Source organism: Pelobates fuscus, chromosome 2, assembly GCF_036172605.1.
Source record: "Pelobates fuscus isolate aPelFus1 chromosome 2, aPelFus1.pri, whole genome shotgun sequence".
Lineage (NCBI taxonomy): Eukaryota > Metazoa > Chordata > Amphibia > Anura > Pelobatidae > Pelobates > Pelobates fuscus.
The window spans coordinates 451,214,164-451,236,188 of NC_086318.1; the positions used below are offsets into that span (position 1 = coordinate 451,214,164).

At 48.6% G+C, this 22,025-nt stretch overlaps 1 long non-coding RNA gene across 1 annotated transcript in view; it reads left to right on the forward strand.

Annotated features, from left to right (window-relative positions):
* LOC134586064 (uncharacterized) overlaps positions 1 to 21,806 on the forward strand; it is a 114,089-nt gene extending 92,283 nt beyond the window's left edge. The window contains exons 2-3 of the long non-coding RNA XR_010086568.1: positions 11,946 to 12,111; positions 21,680 to 21,806. This is a non-coding gene — a long non-coding RNA (uncharacterized LOC134586064). The remainder of the gene's footprint in view (positions 1 to 11,945; positions 12,112 to 21,679) is intronic.
* The last annotated feature ends 219 nt before the right edge of the window (positions 21,807 to 22,025 follow it).

A 22,025-nucleotide genomic window follows, 5' to 3' on the forward strand; every position in this document is an offset into this window, starting at 1 on the left:
CTGAGACATTTAGGGAAACTGGGAGAAATGGGGACACTGAGACACTAGGGACACAGACACATGGGAACATTGAAACATTTGGGGACACTAAGACACTAGGGACACAGAGACATGGGAACACAGACACTGGGAGACTAGGGGACACTGGGAGACTAGGGGACACTGGGAGACAGACACTTGGGAACACTAGGAGACATGGGGACAGTTGTGGACATAGATATGGGGACACTGGGACATATAGGGACACTGGGAGACATGGGGACACTAGGCACACTGAGACACTAGGGGACACTAAGATACTAGGGACACAGAGACATGGGAACACAGACACTGGGAGACTAGGGGACACTGGGAGACTAGGGGAAACTGGCTGGGAGACAGACACTTGGGAACACTGGAAGACATGGACATAGACATGGGGACACTGGGACATATAGGGACACTGGGAGACATGGGGACACTAGGCACACTGAGACACTAGGAACACAGACACTGGGACACATGGGGGCACTGAAACATTTGGGGACACTAAGACACTTGGGACACAGAGACATGGGAACACAGACACTGGGAGACTAGGGGACACTGGGAGACATAGGGCAGTTGTGGACATAGACATGGGGACACTGGGACATATAGGGACACATGGGGACACTAGGCACACGGAGAGACATGGGACACAGACACTGGGAGACTTGGGGACACTGAGACACTAGGGACACTGGCTGGGGGACATGGGGACACTGGGAGAAATGGTGACATAGTGTCTCCGTGTCCCAATGTCTCAGTGTCTCCCAATGTGCCTATGTCTCACAGCGTCCCCATGTGTCTCAGCATCCTCATGTGTCCCAGTGTCCCCTAGTGTCTCAGTGTCCCCTAGTGTCTCAGTGTCCCTATGTTTTCCAGTGTCCCCAAGTGTCTCAGTGTTCCTATGTGTCCTAGTGTCTGTGTCCCCATGTGCCCTAGTGTCTGTGTCCCCTAGTGTCTCAGTGTCCCCATATGTCCCTTAGTGTCCCCTAGTGCCTCAGTTTCCCCATGTGTCCCCTAGTGTCTCCATGTGTCCCTGCTGCCTTTCCCCCCATCCCTCACTTACTGTAGAGCTGCTGTCTGGACTCTGCTGTGTAGCTGCACCCCCACGGATCAGTGAGTAGTAGAGAGAGGCAGGGATATGCTGTAACTTCCTAACCCTGCCTCTCTCCACACACAGTGACCCCTACTGGCCGGTGCTGGTATTGCAGAGTAATCTCCATTTATTCTGAGAAAAATACCTGCATTTGTATTGCCGGTATTACTGCAATACCGGCACGGTCAGGCAGCCACAAATACCGGCTGTGCCAGTAAAATACCAGTCAGGCCTATTCCATGGGCCTGGGCCTGGAGCTGCAGCTCCATCAGCCCCTATGTTAATCCGGCCCTGCTAGTATGGCTCAGGAACAAGTAGTAATCCAATAGGGTAACACGCACAATCAGCAAGGTAATCCAGTAATATCCCATCACCTTTCCCAATAACTGGATGACACACAGTATCAGGAGTAGAACTGATCTTTAATCCCACAACCCCTGCTTTTATGCCGTTCTCCCCTGCAAGGGAGACACCCATAATAATTACTACAGTAACAAATCACATAGACGTTACCTCCCACACATCTCCTCCTCTCAGTTAACAGATAACATAATTAAAATGTACATGTTTTTCCCCAATTCTTGGATGTACCCCAAATATGACAGATACACCCCTAAATGTCACCTGGTAGCCCTGATCTGGGTGAGCAACATATTCAAAAATCACCCAGATCAGACCATGGGTTCGAGAGTGATGGAGGTGTAAAGTTTTGACCGACCACACAGGCAACAGTAGCCGAAAACAGTTACATGAGTTTTGGCCTTGCGGTCGGTCTCTTTTCTGTGGCTAAAAAGTCCGAACTCAATGTCATCCAGAGCTATGCTTGCATTCAGATGAATCCCCTTGTTTGGTAGTTTCTATCAGTCTCTTCCATAGCTCTGAAGGTCTCAGCGGTGTTTGCTTAGTCGAGTGTCCGATTTTAGTTCCAGACACTCGGCGGCAAAACACTGCTGTTCGGGAGTTTAAGATGGCCGCCGCCACGTGTTCGGCTCCCGAAATGGCAGCCACCCAGGGACTTTAACAACGAGTTTGTGCTTTTCAATAGGGAATTCAATGAAGCGAACAGGGAGGTTAATTGAAGACACACTTATGCATCAAGGTGGTCTGGTGTTCGGTAGTTTGTGTTCGTATGGTGAATAACGTATTTCAGTACAGTTTAGGGGAACAATTAGACAAACGTTTTAATTCACACTAAATTCTATGGGGAAAACAATGGAAGTGAAATATGCTGGACAGCCAGGGGGATTTTGCTACAACCCCATTCGAGGGAATCCCTACACCCTATGACCAATAAGAGGGAATCCCTACACCCTATGACCCATACAAAGGAATCCCTACACCCTATGACCCATATGAAGGAATCCCTACACCCTATGACCCATATGAAGGAATCCCTACACCCTATGATCTATAGGAGCAAATCCCTATACCACAATACACATAGGAGGGAATCCCTGCACCCAATACCCCGTATGAATAAATCCCTACACCCTATGACACACAGAAGAAAATGTTGTACCCTATGGCCCACGTGAGGGATTCCTCATACCCCATAGGAGAGAATCCCTGTGCTCCATGGCCCATAGGTAGGAATCTATGTAACCCATGACCCGTAGGAGGGAATCCAAAATGCTATAACACCTTGCATACTCTGAAGATGTTTTTATCTACTCATTTGCCACAGGAGGCTATAACAGCATCCACCAGAATGGGACAGAAGCTTTCCTCACAGTTGTTGATGTCAAAGCAGTTTAAGTCACGAATTGCCATAGATGAAAATATAGATCACGGGAATGGGAGATCAAGGTCATTTAGTGAATTGACTGAACTGGAAGTATAGCTGACTTGGAGAATTTTTAGTTTGGATAATGTGGCGTAATTTGAAATTTGGCTTGAATTCACTTTAAATTCACCAAAATTGTCACTTTAGTGAATAATCCAGTGAGCACCTTGCTCAGGCTTTTATTCACTTTTAACCCCTTAAGGACCAAACTTCTGGAATAAAAGGGAATCATGACATGTCACACATGTCATGTGTCCTTAAGGGGTTAAAAGAGGTGTAATCTAGGTGATTCATGCTCCCTTCCCAGCATAAATGGGAACCTCCCCCCAAGAAGGCTGTTTGCACCAACCGCAATCAGTAAATAAAGGATTTGCTGTAAAAGAGTTCATTTCACAGATAAGCATACTTTTATTTTAGAAATAACAATAAGTGCAAGGAATTGGTAAGAAATAAAACCCTGGTGCTGCTATCACCCCACCACACATATAGAGTTAAATATACACAGATTGATACAGAATGTGAACTTTGGAGGTTTAGATGCGATTGTGGCGAAACCAGCTTCGCCACTGTGAACTGGAGAGGCCTGGCTGCTAGCCTCCTGCCCGCTGACTATGGCCCCTGGACATATTGCACTTTAGAAACTATATTTGGGCATGTAATAATTTGTATTGCTGCTGCTGGCCCTTTAAAAGCAGCGATGGACATATTGGAACTTTTGGGACTACTGTACCTTTAAGACTGTGGAGCGTAGTACAGTAATCCTGCCTTTAATACTTTCATGTCATGTATGTATTTTTGTATGCAGTTAACCTGGGTTATATATATATATGCAGCCTTCATCTGATTGTTCGGTAGAATCACTCCATTCATTGTATTGAGGAAACTACCGAACAACCAGACCACCCAGGATTAAGTGTGCCTCCAATTACCGTTTGCAACAATGTTGCAAACGGGTAATTGGCAATCATGTAATGTGTTCTGTGTCCTCTGGGTGGCCGCCATTCAGGAAACAACCACGTGGCGGCGGCCATCTTAAACTACCGAACAGCGGTGTTTTGCCGTCGAGTGTCTGGAACTAAAATCGGACACTTGACTAGGCAAACACCGCTGAGACCTCCATACTTCCAGAAATTCGTATGGAAACTACCGAATGACCAGCCGTTCGGTAGAAAGAACCCCATAAACAAGGGAATTCATTCAAACCCTCTCCAGGCTTTATAACACAGGCAATTCGCCTGTTTTCATTCCCTTGTTTGTGACCGACCGCAGGGCCAAAATGCATGGAACTGTTTTCGGATACTTTACCCATGCGGTCGGTCAAATCTTTGGAACTTCATATCTCCCGAACCATTCATCCGAATGACCTGATTCTTGGATATGTTGTCCCCCTGAATAAGGGCTATCAGGGGATACCTGTTTTGGAGGTGTAGCATAGGTATTTGGGGTACATCCAGGAATTGGGGAAAAAGGTGTACAGTATAATTGTGTTAAGTGCTAATCTAAGGGGAGGAAATGTGTGGGAGGTACATCCATGTGATTGGTTAAATTCATCCTCCCCCTGGGAGTGTCCTGTATGTACTTGTTTGTAATAAAAGCCAGACTGGGTGTCCCAGTCTAGGTTCTTGCTTAACCCTCAAAGCGATGTGTCGTCTCGGTCTTTGGGGGAATGGGATTGTATGCTGACTGCCAAGAGTGTAAGCCGATGTCTGCTTTTCTTGTTCAGCTGTTCCAGTGTTCGTGTGGTTCCAGTCGGGAGAATGGTGTTTGCAGTAGCTGCCTGTGCATCTGGAAAGGGGATTATCGCCTAAACTGGGTTTTACCCTCTTGTAAGTGAAACGGTCCGTTACAGCGATAATCCCAGGTAGCGCTCAATACACTCCTGCGTGGTGCAGCACCATTAAAAACACAAGCAGGTACATGATGGCAAAATACATGCTCACACGAGATTCTGTGTTAATTCATATGTATCTTTAATTTTACCATATGTTTCTGCACATCTTTAATTCATAATACTGTATGTATTATGCATTAAATAAATGTGGATCAGTGGGTTGGGGGCTATACTCAGTGGTGGAACTAATATAGAGAGGGCCCTGGTGCAAGATTTTTTTTTGGGCCCCTCTAGCGCAACAATGGCTAAAAAAGGTAGATCGTTCACTATCGTGACACGCCTACAATGCTTTGCCATTTACCAATCCTAACAGTGTTGTATTTGTGAGCAGTGAATGTGTGTTTGTATGTAAACATGTTTTTGCATGGGGTGTGTGTGTATTTGTATGTAGTCTTGCAGTTGTTCATTTGTGTATAGACTTCTATTAGACTGTGTATAGATTGGGTATAGGAAGGTGTACCCCTCCCCCGTTTCCTGTCCCATTGTGCTCCAGCAGGGCGTCTTCCCAGGCACACTGCCAGACTAGTTGGAACTGGTTTGGGCTGGAAAGTTTGGGCTGGAAAGCCATGCTTCAGTGGTCCCAAAAGGACCTCCACCTAACTTTTTATCCCCGGAACCGATTGACCTAATTTTTGAGTATGTTTATATTTCAAGTATGCTGAAGCTGAAATGTATGTTTTAGGAAGATTGGAGGAGAGGAGCCTGTTACCCCTTTTCCCCAGCGTCAGCTTATCCCACCAAGGGGAGATACAGAACCCCCGGATGGTACAGATGGGACCAAGATCTTTGTACCTGACCCACAGGGATGCTGGACAGCCGGTCCAGATCCCCAACCAACCTTCCAGGAATGCCTGCGGGAGGCAACAGATCTCTCCTCTCCACAGCCAATACACAACCCGGTCCTGGGGGGTAGCGCCGCTGTCCCCATCCCAGCAGAAGAGCTGGCATCTGGGCAGAGCGCAGGTGGCCTTTGCCCTCCTTACCGCTTTGTTTTGGGGCCTGACGACCCACCAACCAAACCAGTGGTGCCAATGACTACAGGGCAGAGTGCCGCTGGCCTCTACCCATCAGGGCCAGAGGGGGGAAACAGTACTCACTACCCCCAGCAACAACTTTGTCCAACCAGGGGAGAGGGCGACCTAGTTGCCTTCCCACCAGACAATGGATCTACAAATGAGCACATGTGGCAAGAGGTCATCTGGACAACTACACCTTGTGAGAAAGGCCAGCCGACTATCAGAGCACCAGACCGATTGGAGGTCTGGAGTCTGGATAGTCTCAATGGGAGAGGGGAGACATTTAACAAACTTGCCCCTTTAAAGGAGTTTGCCATGAGTTTTTGGAGGGGGGCTGCTTGCCCGCCTCCTGCCCTGTGACTACGGTCCCTGGGATGTATTGCCTTTTAAGAACATATTTGGGCATAATGGATTTTTATTATGTGGCTACTGGCCTTTTAAGCACAGTGTATGGACTTCTATTAGACTGTGTTTAGATTGGGTATAGGAAGGTGTACCCCTCCCCCGTTTCCTGTCCCATTGTTCTCCAGCAGGGCGTTGTCCCAGGCACACTGCCAGACTAGTTGGAACTGGTTTGGGCTGGAAAGCCATGCTTCAGTGGTCTTAAAGGGATCTCCACCTAACTTTTTTTTTTTTTTGTAAATAGAATTTTATTATCATTTTACATTCACAGTGAGACTCGCAGTTCTCTTCAAGCATAATGTAACTAAAGCACAACATGTGCCAGAACATGTATGAAAAACAAGTAGGTATTCGGGCTCGCAGGCCCACTTCAATTAATGGACTCGCAGGTCCCTGTTCAGTGATACGGTGGTTAGGTATCTATTGTTATTTTCGCGTGTTCCCCCTGGTTTGATTATTCACTACCTCCCATCTAGTTCCTGTTAGGACACCTAGGTCTTTTGTGTGTGCGGACTTATCTCGTTTAGTGAGGGAGGTGACGGGTTATTACTGTGTCGGCCAGGGCCAGATTAAGAGCCCAGTGGGCCTGGTGCTGACATTTATGATGAGGCCTAATTACAGAATCTTATCGACCAAAAACACTAAAACAGTCATACCTCTCAAGCGTCATGTATCTGATGGAGTTGGTGTTGGAGGATAACTCAAAGGACGCAGCTATAAGAAAACACATACTCTATGCTAATCTCTTTATCTAATTTATGCTTTCATCGTTCAAGTAAATCCATACCCCCTAGCAGCAGTGTCCAGTGAAGCAGGAAGTCAATGGGCGGAGTAAAAGGGTGGGTTACTGACGCGAATCTTGTGACCAGAACTTCCAAAAGGGGCGAACATGCCCAAAAAGGGGGCATGTCTGTCCAAATAATTGGAAGGCCAGCCTGGCATCAGTGTCCCTATGTATCACAGTGTCAGTGTCCCCATGTCGCCCAGTCTATTGCATATAGTATATTTGGGGTACGGTACCAGTAGCTCAGCAGTTTGAATGCCGTCTCTTGTGTCTTGGTGAAGGTAGAACAGTGGTGTTTGAGATAGCATATTTTTTCCCACTCTGTCTCGGTAAAAGTCCTCCCCAGTGCAGTTTCCCATTTGCCCTTGAAGGCAGGAGTCTCTGTTGGGGTCTCCCTTTGTAGTAGTGAGTATAGGAATGAAATGCCGTGGGGTAGAGGGTCTGGGTGCATACAGCACTCTTCGAAGGTAGTCGGGTTCCTAGCATGGGCTCGTCCCCCGGGGAGGGAGTCTATACAGTTCGACAGTTGTTTGTATTTAAAGTTTTGTAGGAATGTAGGAGTTACGTTCTCTATCAGGTCAGGAAGTGTCTTCCGGCCCGAGCGCGTGTAAATGTGGTGTAATCTGGGGATGGGTGTATGGATGATGTTCCTGAAAGCACTCGGGTCAAGGCCGGGGGGAAGTCGTGATTGTGTGTTAGGGGTAGCAGAGGTGAAGGGCAGGGCCGGCCTTAGGCATTTAGACGCCCTGTGCGAAAAATCTTCACAGCGCCCCCCCCGTCATCCATGTATGCTCTAATGTTTGTGTTGTCTGTGTATGTGATAGTAGGTGTGATGACTGTGTGTGATATGTATGCTATGTGTGATATTTGTAATGGGTTTATTAACAGTGTGTGATATTGGTTTTGGTTGTATGTGACACACACACACACACACACACACACAGAGTCAGACGGCCATACACACACACACACACACAGGAAGACATCCACACACACACACAGGCAGACAGTCATACACACACACACAGACACACAAAGGCAGACAGTCTCACACACAGACACAGGCAGACAGTCAGTCATACACACAGACACAGACACAGACAGTCATGCACACACACACACACACACGCAGACAGTCATACACACAGACACACACAGGCAGACAGTCATACACACAGAGGCAGACAGCCATACACACAGGCAGTCATACACACAGAAGCAGTCATACACACAATCACACACACAGAGGCAGACAGTAATACACACAGACACACACACAGAGGCAGACAGTAATACGCACAGACACGCAGTGGCAGACAGTCATACACACACACACAGACACACACATGCAGATAGTCATACACACAGACACACAGAGGCAGACAGTCATACACACAGAGGCAGACAGTCATACACACAGACACACACAGAGGCAGACAGTAATACACACAGTGGCAGACAGTAATACACACAGTGGCAGACAGTCATATACACACACACACACAGGCAGACATTCTCACACACAGGCAGACAGTCAGTCATACACACAGACACAGACAGTAATACACACAGAGGCAGACAGTAATACACACAGACACACACAGTCATACACACAGACACACACAGAGGCAGACAGTCATACACACACACACACACACACACACACACACACAGAGGCAGTAATACACACACAGAGGCAGACAGTCATACACACAGACACACAGAGGCAGACAGTCATACACACAGACACACAGAGGCAGACAGTAATACACACAGACACACACAGTCATACACACAGACACACACAGAGGCAGACAGTCATACACACACACACACACACACACACACACACACAGAGGCAGTAATACACACACAGAGGCAGACAGTCATACACACAGACACACAGAGGCAGACAGTCATACACACAGACACACAGAGGCAGTAATACACACAGGCAGACAGTCATACACACAGACACACAGAGGCAGACAGTCATACACACACACAGACAGTAATACACACACACAGGCAGTCAGTCATACACACACACACACACACACACAGTAATACACACAGACACACAGAGGCAGACAGTAATACACACAGACACACAGAGGCAGACAGTAATACACACAGAGGCAGACAGTAATACACACAGACACACAGAGGCAGACAGTAATACACACAGACACACAGAGGCAGACAGTAATACACACAGACACACAGAGGCAGACAGTCATATACACACAGACACAGACAGTAATACACACAGACACACACAGAGGCAGACAGTCATACACACACACAGACAGTAATACACACACACAGGCAGTCAGTCATACACACACACACACACACAGACACAGTCATACACACAATCACACACACAGAGGCAGACAGTAATACACACAGACACACACACAGAGGCAGACAGTAATACACACAGACACACAGTGGCAGACAGTCATACACACACACACAGACACACACATGCAGATAGTCATACACACAGACACACAGAGGCAGACAGTCATACACACAGAGGCAGACAGTCAAACACACAGACACACACAGAGGCAGACAGTAATACACACAGTGGCAGACAGTAATACACACAGTGGCAGACAGTCATATACACACACACACACAGGCAGACATTCTCACACACAGGCAGACAGTCAGTCATACACACAGACACAGACAGTAATACACACAGAGGCAGACAGTAATACACACAGACACACACAGTCATACACACAGACACACACAGAGGCAGACAGTCATACACACACACACACACACACACACAGAGGCAGTAATACACACACAGAGGCAGACAGTCATACACACAGACACACAGAGGCAGACAGTCATACACACAGACACACAGAGGCAGTAATACACACAGGCAGACAGTCATACACACAGAGGCAGACAGTCATACACACACACAGACAGTAATACACACACACAGGCAGTCAGTCATACACACACACACACACACAGACAGTAATACACACAGACACACAGAGGCAGACAGTAATACACACAGACACACAGAGGCAGACAGTAATACACACAGAGGCAGACAGTAATACACACAGACACACAGAGGCAGACAGTAATACACACAGACACACAGAGGCAGACAGTCATATACACACAGACACAGACAGTAATACACACAGACACACACAGAGGCAGACAGTAATACACACAGTCATACACAGACACACACAGGCAGACAGTCATACACACACAGACAGTAATAAACACAGGCAGAGAGTCACACTCACCTGACAAGCACACAGTTACCTGTGGAGTTCATTGTGCAGGCAATGCAGCTCCTGGTGACTGTTTGGTGGGGAAGCAGGGACTCCTTCCTGCTTCCCCTGCAGCAGTTTTCCGGCGCTTTTAGCTCCGCCCCCGCCGCACGGTAAGCTCCGCCCCCGCTGCAAATTACAAAAAAAAAAAAAAACATTTTTTTTTTTTTAAATCCCGGCCGGCTGTGCGGCCGCACGGCGCCCCCTGCTCCATGGCGCCCTGTGCGGCCGCACAGCTCGCACACCCCTAAGGCCGGCCCTGGTGAAGGGTGTTGGGTTAGTCCGTGTGAACCGAACAAATGCACAAACTATGGACCGCCCGGAAGCTTGTTAAACCCTATTGATACCTGGTAACGATTCTCACCTCAGTGTTCTAATTGTTCATGTGGGTGGTAGCAATTTGTATGAACGACCACAAGGTGGCTGCCATCTTGTTCACATGAACGCAGGAAGTGGTGTCTGGAAGTGGTGTCTGGTACTCAGTGACACTAGAAAGCGAGATTGGCAGAGGTACTCAGTCGGGGTGCCAGGCAGTCCTCCACACTTTGTAACTCTAGTGCCTGGGAGATAATTAGTTTAGTATCTCCTAGACACAGAGACTCCTGGGCGTGTTGTGAGAGTGGTTTACAATGTTTCTGCTGGAGACCCTATGCTGGGGGTCTGTGTATATAAGCTGGCCACTGTGTATATAAGCTGGCCACTGCCATAATAAACCTTCTTATCTTCTTGTACCCCTCATTAAGTCTTGGCTGATGTTTGGGTATACCTGAGCTATAATCACTGCATCACTTCGGGACATGGGAGACGTTAATATGTGTATATGTGTTATATGTATTTTTTATATTTTATGTTTTACTTAGTCGTAGTATAGGGAATCCGTTACGGGGGATATGATAGAAACATTTAAATACATAAAGGGAATCAACACAGTAAAGGAGGAGACTATATTTAAAAGAAGAAAAACTACCACAACAAGAGGACATAGTCTTAAATTAGAGGGACAAGGGTTTAAAAATAACATCAGGAAGTATTACTTTACTGAGAGGGCAGTGGATGCATGGAATAGCCTTCCAGTTGAAGTGGTAGAGGTTAACACAGTGAAAGAGTTTAAGCATGCGTGGGATTGGCATAAGGCTATGCTAGCTATAAGATAAAGCCAGGGACTAATGAGTATTTATAAAACTGGGCAGACTAGATGGGCCGAATGGTTCTTATCTGCCATCACATTCTGTTTCTGAAAGCCCTCTTCAGATAAACTGTTTCACCCACCATTGCTCCACCTTCTTAAAAATCCAAGATCTGAATTTCAACTTCTCTATCGTTTGACTCTTCTTGTTTCGTTGTTGATGCTATAGATCAAATTACTGACATTTCTAATAGGATTATTTGCTACTATCAACCTTCCAATTTAGATTTTTGGTTTTCATTCTTATTAAATTACTTTTACCAAACATTTAAATGTAAAAAAAAAAAAAAAAAAAAAGAGACCCAGGCTTGGTATTTGTTTGCAGTTAATATATCCATTTCTGATGTAAAGTTATGTTGGAAAGCTATTTTAGGAGGCAGGATTTCTGCGTAAAAACTGTCTGTGTTCATTTTCCATTGTATCCTCTTACATTTTAGGTTACCTAAGGGGACTCTCCTAAGGAGCTGGCTCACCAAATCACGTCCCCGGCTACTCCTGTTCATCGCTGGTTTAAAACGACCTCAGGTCACTCTGATGCGGAGAAAGAGGATGAAACGTACCAAAGTAGCAAAGGCCACGTAAGCGGTAAATAGAGTAATAGAGGTGAGAGGGAGAGAGGAATCCATGGTGAGATAAGGCACTGTGCATTGTGTAACTATGTAGTAATGATGGGTAGCTGTGTATGGCGGAATTATGGTACTTTGTATTGTGTAATAACGGAGAGACGATAGAACGCTGTGTATTGTGTAATAACGAAGAGACGATCTGACGCTGTGTATTGTGTAATAACAGAGAGACAAAAGGACACTGTGTATTGTGTAATAACGGAGAGACGATCTGACGCTGTGTATTGTGTAATAACGGAGAGACGATAGAACACTGTGTATTGTGTAATAACGAAGAGACGATCTGACGCTGTGTATTGTGTAATAACAGAGAGACAAAAGGACACTGTGTATTGTGTAATAACGGAGAGACGATCTGACGCTGTGTATTGTGTAATAACGGAGAGACGATAGGACGCTGTTGTAGCAGACCCCTGGTAACCCGACCTGTTACCTCCGCTAATTTCTTGCCTTCAGCCCCTCAGGAACCACTCAGAGTGTAAAGGGACCCATTTCCGCCCCAGTAACCGGACGATATACAGTCCTGGAGGTACAACTAATCTAATGGGGCACCGGGGAGGCCCTCGTTCAGGATACGAACGAGTCGAGAAACAATCCACGAATGCTCCCCCTGGTGGCGTTCGCCTGTACGAATGGCGGCCACCCAGGGAAGCACTCATTAATTGTTTTCCTTGCGGTTTTGACACTTATGTTGCGAGGTGATTGGGAGGTGTGAACATGCTATACTAACATTCTAAATGAGGTATTGTAGTGGTCCCCATTCGGGAGGTGAATGTCCTCCAGAACGGGGAGCGGGCATAACAAACGAAAAAGGGAAAATACATGTGAAAGAGAAGGGAAATCCACAAATAGGCAGTGGTTCTGCCACAGCTGTTTATTGTGTAATAACGGAGAGATGATAGGACGCTGTGTATTGTATAATAATGGAGAGACGATCTGACACTGTGTATTGTGTAATAACAGAGAGACAATCGGACGCTGTTGCGGCGAAAGTAACCTCGCCATGGGCTCCTGGAGGAGCCTGCTTGCCAGTCTCTTTCCCCAGGACTATGAGCCTGTAAAAACCATATGCTGTACTGGAACCGAACAGACGCACGAACTATGGACCACCCGGGAGCTTGTTAAGCCCTATCATCACATCTTAACGATTCTAACCGCAGTGTTCTAATTGTTCGTCTGGGTGGCCGCAGTTCGTATGAACAACCACGAGGCAGCAACCATCTTGTTTGGGCGTCGAGTTCATGGAACTGAAATCAGACACTGAAACTCCCGAACACCGCTGGACTTCCATCATCACCTGTATTTGTTTCTACACCACCTGGAAGGGCACTGTTGGAATTGTTTGTCTGGATGAGGGGAACAAGCTCCATGGTATGATTATTGACTACATGCGGTAGTTTGTTCATTTTAAAACTACCGAACTTGACCAACCGCTACCACTATTTCCCTGGAACAGTTTTGGGCATAGGACCATGTGTGCGGTTAGTCAAATTATGACTGCTATGAAAAACCCGAACCCCTGCACCAATCTGGGTTATTTTTGGATATGTTGGTCACCCAGATCGGGGCTATCAGGGGATGTGACTTTTGTGGGGTTTTTGTTTGTGTTTTAGGGGTACTTTTGGGGTGTTTGTACCTGGAGATAATTGAGTTTGTACAGTTCCTGACTCAATTATCTCTCAGGCACAGGAGAGGAGTTTGTTACTAGTATAAATTCTGTAACTCTGCTGCCATTAAACTACTTCACAGCATTAAGCCTTGGCTCATGTATGGGGAGAACAGCTATACTTGCTATATCTGCTATACTCTCTGAGAGCTGGATGGTCCAGGATGGGCGGAGACGGCGAAACCCCAGCCAAGATGTGGCAGCTAGGGACTGGAAGTGCTTATGGTGTCCCGGTGCAGTGCTTATGGTACTCAGTGATAACTAGGAAGTGTGAATTGGCGGAAGTACCTAGTCGGGGTACACGGCGGTCCGCCACAGCTGTGTATTGTGTAATAACAGAGAGACGATCGGACACTGTGTATTGTGTAATAACGGAGAGACGATCGGACACTGTGTATTGTGTAATAACGGAGAGACGATAGGAAGCTGTGTATTGTGTAATAACAGAGAGACGACAGGACGCTGTGTATTGTGTAATAACAGAGAGACGACAGGACGCTGTGTATTGTGTAATAACAGAGAGATGACAGGACGCTGTGTATTGTGTAATAACAGAGAGACGACAGGACGCTGTGTATTGTGTAATAACAGAGAGACGACAGGACGCTGTGTATTGTGTAATAACGGAGATACGATAGGACGCTGTATATTGTGTAATAACGGAGAGACGAGTGTATTGTGTAATAACGGAGAGACGATAGAACGATGTGCATTGTGTAATAACGGAGAGACGATAGGGCGCTGTGTATTGTACAATAACGGATAGACGATAGGACGCTGTGTATTGTGTAATAACGAAGAGACAATAGAACACTGTATATTGTGTAATAACGGAGAGACAATAGGACACTGTGTATTGTGTAAGATCGGAGAGAAGATCGAGAACAGTGTATGAGCTAATCATGAAGTTATACGAGGCAGAAATAATTGGGTAATTGTCAAGTTATGATGGGCAGCAATGCTTTGGGTAATTATTTAACAATGATATCAAGCAGTAAATTGTAGATTATGCTAGCTTTAGTGTACCTATAATCTTAATTTTATTAATGACAGGAGGCGAATATTTGCTTAAGTCTCTCTTTACTAGAACTCCACAGCAGTAAAAAACACAGAGTTAAACAACCAATCAGAAAATAGTAAGGAGACCATATAACTCCCTTCCCAGCATTCCATTTCCTCTTTCTAACTGCGACAACAAATAAAGTAAGGAAAAGCATAACACAATATAACAGAAGGTCCATCTTGACATAGATAACGATCCATGCAGAAACTGTTCAACTGAAACGAAGACTTGAACTTGACCTCATCTTGATAACTTTACACTGAAACGAGAGAAAGACAGTCGAAAGGGGTGATTAGCCAATGAAGTGTACGTCTAAAATCATGTAGCCACCCAACACAATATGTAAGAGCCAACCACCAAGTCTATCGGGCCCGCCCCCGGATTAGAAAATACCGAAATAACCACTATAGAAACTGATCGGTAGAGTAATTCTTTATTCAACAAACATACAATAACCAAGACAAAACCAAGGGTCGGGAAAAGGAAAAGGGTGGGAAATATTCGCCTCCTGTCATTAATAAAATTAAGATTATAGGTACACTAAAGCTAGCATAATCTACAATTTTATAACATGACAGGAGGCTTCATATTTGCTGTTTTAACGCTCCTTCAGAAGAACCAACGATGCATGTTCCGCCGGTCTGAAGTAGAATCTCCGGAAGGTGTCCTCTCGAGACCAGTCTGCTGAACGTAGAATCTCGGAAAGAGAAGCACCTGCCATCAGTGCTCCAGATGCTGCCGCACCTCTGACTGAGTGAGCACCGAACGACGAATTCACACCGGCCAAGGACAGGAGCCATCTGATCCAGCGAGCCAGGGTAACAGTCGAAACCGGTTTATGAGGGCGAACGTAGGAGATCAACAGCTGTCCTGATTGAGAGGGTCGAAGCGGCTTGGTGACAGCCAAATAACGAGACAGGGTAGAACTACACAGAGCCTAGGGGCTTCTCGAAAAAATGGGTAGAAGACTGTAGAAGAGTCAGATTTGGTACGCCTTGTAATAGAAAAGGTCACCCCGTCCGGGGAAAAGGAGAAGGCGTTAACATCGAAAGCCCTAACGTCAGAGACCCGACGAAAAGACACCAAACATAACAGAAGCGCAAATTTGGCCGACAGTTGTCGTAGAGGAAGATCCTGATTTTCCGGCCAAGACTGAATGAAATCCAAGACCCGATGAACGTCCCAGAGCGATGTATATTTAGGAGCCGGGGGACGCGACAGTCTGATCCCTCTCAACAGCCGACAAACCAAAGGATCCTGTCCAATCGGCGTCCCTAGGAGAGGGACATGAGCCGCCGAGATGGCCGACCTGGCCACGTTCACTGAGCGATAAGATTTACCCTGGACAAACAGGTGTGAAAGGAAATTCAGAACGCTGGGGACAGGTGCTGTAAAGGGATCGACACCCCGTTCCACGCACCAGCGACACCAAACATTCCAGGCGGACAAATAACATCTTCTCGTGCCTGGGGCCCACGAGTCCCATAAGAGGTCCCTAGCCGATTCCGATAGGTCCTCGACCCTCCAGGAGCCCCGGAAAGAGTCCAAGCCACCAAACAGAGATGGCCCTCCAGAACGAGGGGGTGATGGTTGCCTCGAGTGTCCGACAGGAGTGTCGGTAGTGCCGGGAGAAGGAGTGGATGTTGACAAGACAGCTCCAACAGTTCTGGGAACCAGGCCTGGCCCTGCCACAGAGGTGCCAGCAATACTAACGACACTCGTTGACGTCGTAGCTGAAGTAGTACCCTGGGTATCATAGTGAAGGGCGGAAAAGCATAGGCTCCCTGAGACGGCCAGTCTTGAAGGAAGGCGTCCACCGCCGTGCACGTCGGGACCGGGAGCCAGCTGAAGTACCTCGGAACCTGGAAGTTCGTTCTGGATGCGAACAGGTCCACCGTGAAAGGGCCCCTCCGTCGCGCCACCTCGAGGAAGACTTGCCGATGCAGTCGCCAGTCGCTGGCATCTCTCCAGTGTCTGGAGAACCAGTCTGCCGTCAGGTTCGATACTCCTGGAAGATACTCCGCCTGGAGGGTGATATTGCGCTGAAGGCAAAAGTTGTATATCTCCTTTGTGACTTCCGTCAGAGCTTGAGAACGTGCCCCCCCCCAGGCGGTTGATATACTGCACCGCCGAGATATTGTCCATCCTCAGGAGGATGCAGCAATCCGACAGGTGGCCCGCAAGGCTGCGTATAGCAAACGACCCCGCGATCATCTCCAGGCAGTTGATGTGGTATCCTGCCTCCGTGTTCGACCAGGGGCCCCCTGTGGAGGCAGTCGCACAGGTCGCACCCCAGCCCCACAAGCTCGCGTCCGACTCTAGGACAAAGTCTGGGGTCGGCCCGAAAATCGCTTTGCCGTTCCAGGCCGACATGTGTAACAGCCACCACCGGAGCTCGGTCTTGACTTCCTGAGTGAGGGATATACGTTGGTCGTAAGAGGGCGTCCGGCGTAGGAAGCGCGCCTTCAGGCGCTGCATGGCCCTGTAGTGAAGGGGGCCCGGGTAGATGGCCTGGATAGAGGCGGACAGGAGACCCACTATTCGTGCCAGAACCCTGAGAGGAATCGTGACCTGGCGTAGAATCCTTTGAATCTCTTTCCGAATGGCCGTGATCTTCGTCTGGGGAAGTCGTAGGATGCACTGAACCGCATCGATCTCGAAACCCAGAAATTGAACCACCTGCGCTGGGGACAGGGCTGACTTCTCCCGGTTGACCACAAATCCCAGGGATTCGAACAAGGAGACCGTGAAGGCCGTCTGAGATTTCAGCCTGGAGGCGTCCTCGCAGAAGAGAAGCAAGTCGTCCAGGTATATCAGGCAACGAATGCCCCTGGAACGTAGGCATGCGGTCACCGGTTTCAGCAGTTTGGTGAAACACCACGGAGCCGAGCTGAGGCCGAAGGGAAGGCAGGTGAACTGGCAAGGCCTTCCTTCCCAAACGAAACGTAGAAAACGACGATGCTCCGTCGCCACCGGAACAGACAGGTATGCGTCCTTCAGATCCAGGCGAGTGAACCAATCTCCTTGATGCAAGAGGTCCCGTAGTAGATGGATGCCTTCCATCTTGAAGTGGTGGTAAGAAACGAAGGCGTTGAGACTCCTCAGGTTTATAACCGGTCGGAATTCTCCAGACTTCTTCTTGACCAGAAAAATCGAGCTGAAGAAAGCGCCGTCGTCCGGAGCCCACTGAACCGCCCCTTTGACGAAGAGAGATCGTATCTCGGCGTCCACCAAGGCCTTTGATTCCCTCGACGAAACCGGCGTCCGGGGGCGGGATTCCTGAACAGGAGGGGAATGGAAGTCTATGACGTAACCCCGGACCGTTTGGAGGATCCATGCGTCCGAGGAGATGTCTTTCCACCTGTCGAGACAAAAACGTAAACGGCCGGCATGCAAATACCTGTGGTAAACATGTGGTGTCATGTGTCTCACCTGATGGCATCCTGCCCCGACCACGGGCGCGGTTACCTCTGCCGCGGTCCGACCTCCAGGAGGCGAAGGACCCCGGGCGGTAGCTGGGGAAGAAGGATGGAGAGCGGGATCCTCGTTGGCCCGAAGGCCAGAAGCGGCTGGAGGCACGACCCCGCTGCCTACCAGCCCTGCCAAAAACACGTGTAGAGTGGGAACGAAACACCCTCTTTATCGAAGTCTGCGCCTTATTCAGGGTGGTGTAGAGGTTAACATGCCTCTGGAGCTCCTTGATGAAGGGTTCGCCAAATAAAAGGCCCTTGGCTAACGGGCCCAACTCCTTGGAACCCAGCTCCGACAACTTGCCGTCCATGCGCATGAGGACTGCTCTTCTCCGTTCCGTGCACAGGGCCGAGTTGGAGTTGCCCAGCAGGCAAACAGAACGCAATGCCCAATCCCTGATGGCAGTAGCGTCCAGGGGTGAGCCCTGAGTGACGGCCTCGTCCGCCATGGCCAGGATCCGTGACAGCGGTCCGAGCACGTCCAGCACTTTATCCTGTGCGAGGCAGAGGTTGCGCTCGACCCCTTTCTTGGGGTCGCGACCAGTTCGGGTCAAGTAGGTGGAGACCAGCAGATCAAATTCCGGTGTAACAGCGACCTTGTCTGGCAAGGTAGGTCTCGGGCATTCAGCCCTCAGCCTCTTTCGAACTGCCCAGTCGAGGGGTCTGCGGACCCAATAGTGAACAAACTGGGCCAGGTGATCAGGCAGAGACCACTCGGGAGACCGGGGGTGCCGGATGTTGCGCGGATCAAAGAGGGGCACGCCTGTGGCATCCAGGAACACGTCCTCCCCCAGAGGGGCGCGTAGGTTCTCCGAGGTGGTCTCGTCGGCATCCTGATGGTATGCCTCCTCTTCCGAATCTTCCCCACCCCACCCGCCCTCGTCCTCCGAGGGGGACTGGTCCGCCCGCCATTCATCCAGGACAGACAGAGGCGCGGGAAGGGCGAAATCTTCCTCCTCTTCGGGGAAGTATCTCGGGCGTGCTGGAGAGGAAGCGGACGCCCGCTTAGGTTGCTTAGCAGGAGCCTTGCCCTTCCGGGCAGTATGCTCAGGGCCTGCACCCTTCCAGTAGCGCTTAGGTGCGCGTGCCTGGCTCCTGTCTGGAGAGTCGGGCTCGGACTCGACCAGCATGCGCTGGGCCTCCGGTGCCTCCCTCTCTTAGGGTGGCTGGGGCATAGCGCGTAAGAGCGCTTTTTCTACTGACGCGGCGACGGCCGCATTGATCATAGCCTGCAAGTTTTCTTGGGTCGAAGCGTCCATCTCAGAGCAGCAGCGTGAGCCTGGAGTAAAAATGACAGGTGAGACCCGGTTAATATGAGAGCAATGTATGAGTGACAACAGTATGGCCCCAGAGGACCCCCGCATAAAGTCCCCACTGAATAATATAGGCCAGCAGCCGATGGGGGTTGAGCACGGTCAGAGCCGGCTTCGTAAGAGGGCACAGGCAGGGGGTCCGAGCGTAAATATAGTCAGGGCTGGCCGGCAAAGGCGCAGGCCCAGCAGGCAGTCTTATGGCACAGACAAGGCAGGCCAATCTTATGGGCACAGATAAAAACAGGCCAATCTTATGGGCACAGACAAAGCAGGCCAATCTTATGGGCACAGACAACGCAGGCCAATCTTATGGGCACAGACAAAGCAGGCCAATCTTATGGGCACAGACAAGGCAGGCCAATCTTATGGGCACAGACAAGGCAGGCCAATCTATGGGCACAGACAAAGCAGGCCAATCTTATGGGCACAGACAAGGCAGGCCAATCTTATGGGCACAGACAAGGCAGGCCAATCTATGGGCACAGACTCCGCAGGCCAGTATAATGGGCACAGACACAGCAGGCCAGTATAATGGGCACAGACACAGCAGGCCAGAATATGCACGGTGTCAGCAGGCCAATATGTAAGTACAGTCACATGTGTACGTGCTCTCAAATAGTAGTGTAGGATGAAATATACCATGTAAATAAAAATTGTGCATACACCTTTAAGGGACACTGAACGCCCTTTATCTGGAGGAGAAAACAGTGCCTCAAAATAAAAGCCACCTGAGCAGGGCCAGAGAAAGGGAGCCTGCCTACACCAAAGGGCTAAAAATGACCAAGGGGGGGGAAGAGAGGGGGTTTTCAGACCCCACACAGGCCTGCAGCCGCAGCCTGTGTGAGTGGGAGTCCCCCGCGCCGGCAGAGAAGCAGGGAGCCTGGCGCCGAGAATCAAACGGGCGGGGGAGGGGGCGAGAGCAAGAGCTCCCTTCTCCGCCCGGCGGACACACGCGGTCCGCGGATCGGGGCGGCCGCGAGGTGCGGCCACGTGTTGAAAGTTCCGGTCGGCGGGAGAGCGCTCAGAAACGAGCGCCCCGCGACCGGAGCTGAGGGGAAAAAACTCACGGACCGCTGGAGACGTACTCCGCGGTCCCGGCGCTCAGGGGGATCGGAGGAGGCAGAACGGGCCAGCCTCCAGAAGCCCCCGAGCAGGGAAAAAGTGTGACAGCCAAAGGGAGGAAAAACAAAAGGGGGACAGAGAGAAAAATGGGGATAGAGATCCCCAGAGGGATATGACACCGTGAATGAGGGGGAGTCCCCAGATCTAAGTGTACAGAAGAGTAAAACACATAAATAACATAAAATACCTCCAATACATAAACCACAATGAGAGTAAAAGAAGTATGTATAACAATAAACCCAAAGCCACCAACTAAAAGCAGGAGGCAGTGGTACTCTGACCTGTTACTGATGCGGAGCAGTAAAGAAAGAGGAAATGGAATGCTGGGAAGGGAGTTATATGGTCTCCTTACTATTTTCTGATTGGTTGTTTAACTCTCTGTGTTTTTTACTGCTGTGGAGTTCTAGTAAAGAGAGACTTAAGCAAATATGAAGCCTCCTGTCATGTTATAAAATTGGGTGACTGTAGATTGTGGTGTATGAAGATAAAGTATGAAGAATGGGGTCTAGTGAAGAATTATCATTCGAGTGGTTTAGAACTTACCCAGATTATTGTTACAGGTCTAAATATTGTTTATTTCGCAAAGCGTGTGATACTGCGAGAAAAAGGGGTCCACTGGGACTCCAGGCTAGGGATTCCTTTTCTGAACAATTATCACACAATATTGTTATATATATGCTCAGTTAAAAGGCATGATTATCATTATTAGAAATTTGTGCTGATCAGTACCTTAAAGTTGGTGATAAATTAATGTTCTATGACATTAGAATTTTAAATCCGTAATTGTACTAAACGTTTGCAATCCAGATGGGATGATGTACTGTATTTGTAATAGGTTGTGTTGGATATTGCCTCATTTTGTATACGAGAGATTGCAATATATAGTTTCAGCACAACATATGTCTCTACAGAGTGAGTGCACGTTCCCCTCATTTCCCGGAGGAGTTGTTGGCGAGGCCCCGGGGAGATGCCTGCGGCTGGCACCCGTGAAGAAGGAGAGCAAAGTGAAAGCACCCAAATAAAAGGAACTGCAGTCTGGACTGTTCTGACCCTTAAGCCTTTGTCTGAGCCCACAAAAATACAGCCCTATTATATGTACACCCAGCTTGACTGAATCCTTATTACACCAAAAGAAAGAGGAGTCAACCAGAGCAAACAGAGTTAGAATAGCAAAGTGTTTTTTTAAATGGTTTTGGGAGAAGACCATCGTGGATGAAACCGCACTAAGCACTGGGGAGTCTGGATATTGTCTTCTCA